The sequence below is a fragment of the Octopus bimaculoides genome, chromosome 2, assembly GCF_001194135.2.
Source record: "Octopus bimaculoides isolate UCB-OBI-ISO-001 chromosome 2, ASM119413v2, whole genome shotgun sequence".
Lineage (NCBI taxonomy): Eukaryota > Metazoa > Mollusca > Cephalopoda > Octopoda > Octopodidae > Octopus > Octopus bimaculoides.
This window is the reverse complement of record NC_068982.1, coordinates 188,432,478-188,436,681: the sequence shown is the minus strand read 5'-3', so window position 1 is coordinate 188,436,681 and position 4,204 is coordinate 188,432,478.

The window sequence follows — 4,204 nt, the reverse complement described above, 5'->3', positions numbered from 1 at the left end:
ATTTGTTTTGAGCCATTAGTCTGTGGTCATGCTGGGGTACTGCCTTGAAGAATTTTTAGTTGAGCAAATCGACCCCGACACTTTTTTAAAGCCTGGTACATATTCTGTCAGTCTGTTTTGCCAAACTGCTAAGTCATGGGGATGTAAAAACACCATCACTGGCTGACAAGCAGTGGAGGGAACACATACACACACACACAAACGCACATATATATATGACGGGCTTCTTTCAGTTTCTGTCTACTAAATCCACTCATAAGGCTTTAGCTGGCCCGAGACTATAGTAGAAGACACTTGACCAAGGTGCCACACAGTGGGATGAGAACCTGGAACCATACGATTGGGAAGCAAGCTACTTACCACACAACCATACCTGTGTTTGTAACCATGCCAACAAACACACACATATAGAGAGAGAAAGTGCGTGTGTGAGAGAGAGAGAGAAAGAGAGACAGAGTGAGAGAGAGAGAGAGGTGGGTTGAGAAGCCATATGGATGGATAGATTACGTAGATATACCTGTATAGAGAGGTAAGCTGATCCAACATGCTATTATTCTCTTTCCTACATTCTTAATAATTTACTAGGCCAAGGAAATTAAAAGCAGATCAGGTCACTTGGTCAATAATAATTATGTAAATAGCCTTTCTGCATTTGTGTGTATGTACACGCACATGTGTGTGTGTGTGTGTGTGTGTGTTTCTGACAGCAGTAGAGGCTGCTGATACAGATTATCAAATTAAATGCGTTTAGTTTCCTCTCTGTAGTCTCTAAGTTCAAATACTGCCAAGGGAAATTTTATATTCTTTGTCCTTAGGGCACAGAATATCTTTTGTTTGTTTCAGTCATCAGACCATGGCCATGCTGGAGCACTTCCTTGAAGGATTTTAGTCAAATGAATACACACACACACACACACACACACACATATAAATATATATATATATATATAGGTGCAGGAGTGGTTGTGTGGTAAGAAGTTTGCTTATCAACCACATGGTTCTGTGTTCAGTCTCACTGTGTGGCGCCTTGGGCAAGTGTCTTCTACTATAGCCTCTCAGCCGACCAAAGCCTTGTGAGTGGATTTGGTAGACGGAAACTGAAAGAAGCCTGTCGTGTGTGTGTGTGTGTGTGTGTGTGTGTGTGTGTGTGTGTGTGTATATATATATATATATATATATATGTGTGTCTATGTTTGTGTGTCTGTTTTTGTCTCCCCACCATTGCTTGACAACCAATGTTGGTGTGTTTACGTCCCTGTCAATTAGCAGTTCGGCAAAAAGAATAAGTACTGTGCTTACAAAAAATAAGTCCTGGGGTTGATATGTCTGACTAAAGGCAGTGCTGCAGCATGGCCGCAGTCAAATGACTTAAACAAGTAAAAGAATATATATATATATATATATATATACACACACACACAATGGGCTTCTTTCCATTTCTGTCTACCAAATCCACTAATAAGGCTTTGGTCAGCCTGAGGCTGTAGTATAAGACACTTGCCCAAGGTGCCATGCAGTGGGACGAGAACCTGGAACCATGTGGTTGGGAAGCAAGCTTCTCACCACACAGCCATGGCTGCACCTTGTAGATGATAATAAATGAAAACCAGTGAAATATTTGGTTCAAATCTACTCAGATCCTGAAAAATGTTGTGGGGTGCTGTTAGTCCTTCTCTTTGTCATGGCACAAAAGAGAACTCCTTTAGATTCCTAGACAGGTTTGTTGCTCTCACGCTGACTCAACATTGTTTGAATTCTTCATAAGCGTTTGTAATCGTCACCGACGTCATCGTTAACCACACTCATCATCATCATCATCATCATCGTTTAACGTCCGCTTTCCATGCTAGCATGAGTTGGACGATTTAATTGAGGACTAGTGGACCAGATGGTTACACCAGGCTCCAATCTGATTCGGCAGAGTTTCTACAGCTGGATGCCCTTCCTAACGCCAACCACTCCGAGAGTGTAGAGGGTGCTTTTACGTGCCACCAGCAAGAGGGCCAGTAAGGCGGTACTGGCAACGGCCACGCTCAAAATGGTGTATTTTACGTGCCACCTGCACAAGAGCCAGTCCAGCATCACTGGCAATGACCTCCACCATCATAATCATCATCATCATCATCAAGCTAATGTGGGCATTCCCTGCTTGATGCAGCCCTTGCTCAACATTGGGGACTTAAGGCGGTGAGCTGGCAGAAACGTTAGTGCGCTGGACGAAATACTAAGCAGTATTTCGTCTGCCGTTATGTTCTGAGTTCAAATTCCGCCAAGGTTGACTTTGCCATTTATCCTTTCAGAGTCGATTAAATAAGTACCAGTTATGCACTGGGGTGGTTCTAATCAACTTAATCTCTTTGTCTGTCCCCTCTATGTTTAGCCCCCTTGAGGGCAATGAAGAAATAGACATTAGGACCTAGAAGGGCATCAAGCTGGCAGAATCATTACTGCACCTGGCAAGATGCTTAGCGACATTTTATCTGTCTTTATGCTGTGAGTTCAAACTCTGCTGGGGTCACCTTTGCCTTTCATTCGTTCGGGGTCGATAAAATAAGTACCAGTTATGTACTGGAGGTTGATGTAATTGATTTATGCCGCCACTGAAGTTGCTGGCAGCCTCGTGTTAAAATTTGAAACCATTATTGTCATTCTGTGCTAAATGAAGCAGTGATGACTGAAGATTCTGTAAATAATAATAATAATAATAATAATGATGATAATAATAATAATAAGCATTATGCTGATAATTATTATTATTATTCTTTTACTTGTTTCAGTCATTTGACTGCGGCCATACTGGAGCAGCGCCTTTTAGTCGAACAAATCGATGCTAGGACTTATTCTTTGTAAGCCTAGTACTTATTCTATTGGGCCCTTTTGCTGAACTGCTAAGTTACAGGGACGGAAACACACCAGCATTGGATATCAAGCAATAGTGAGGGGACAAACACAGACACCCAAATACATACATACAAGCATGCATGCATACATACATACATATACATATGACAGGCTTCTTTCAGTTTCCGTCTACCAAATCCACTCAGAAGGCTTTGGTCAACCCGAGGCTTTAGTAGAAGACACTTGCCCAAGGTGCCATGCAGTGGGACTGAACCCAGAACAATGTGGTTGGTAAGCAAGCTTCTTATCACACAGTTAAGCCTGTGCTTATCATTTACATTATTATTATTATTATTATTATTATTATTATTATTATTAAAGCAGTCAAACTGTCTAACCCATGCCAGCATGGAATGCAGATGTTAAATGATGATGATGATGAAGCTTGATACAAAATAAATTAACATGAATGAGTGAAGGTACCATGGCTCAGTGGTTACAGCATTGGGCTCACAATCATGAGGTAGTGAGTTCGATTCCTGGACTGAGTTGTGTGTTGTGTTCTCAAGCAAGACACTTTATTTCACATTGTTCCACTTCACTCAGCTGTAGAAATGAGTTGCGACGTTACAGGTGCCAAGCTGTATCGGCCCCTTTGCCTTTGCCTTGGATAACATTTGTGGTGTGGAGAGAGGAGGCTGGTATGCATGGGCGACTGCTGGTCTTGCATAAACAACCTTGCCCAGACTTGTGCCTCGGAGGGTAACTTTCTAGGTGCAATCCCATGGTCCTTCATGACCAAAGAGGGTCATGACCCTAACTCAAATGAGATAAATAAAGTATTTCATCAAGAACTAAATTGAAATATTTCAGTGTTAGTTTCTGATGAAATGGTTTAGTCATCTTATTCAAATTAATCACAGAATGATTCGCCACATGGAGGCAATGACCAAGACCTTTGGCACTATGTCGTGCTTGAGAAGACACATAAAGCCAAATAACATTGCAGTTGTGGCAGATATTGGTGTCAGGCAAATGGCACCTGTGCTGGTGGCACATATAAGCACCCATTACACTCTTGGAGTGGTTGGTGTTAGGAAGAGCATCCAGCTGTAGAAACCATGCCAAATCAGATTGGAGTCTGGTGCAGCCTTCTAGCTTGCCAGCCCTGGTCAAACCGTCCAACCCATGCCAGCATGGACAATGGATGTTAATTGATGATGATGATGATGCTGATTGTTCTTGAACTGTGGAAACAGCTGCAGAGCATCATCATCACCATCTTTTAATGTCCGTTTTCTATTCTGGCATGGAGTGGACAGTTTGATAGGAGCTGACCAGCCAGGGAGCTGCACAAAGCATC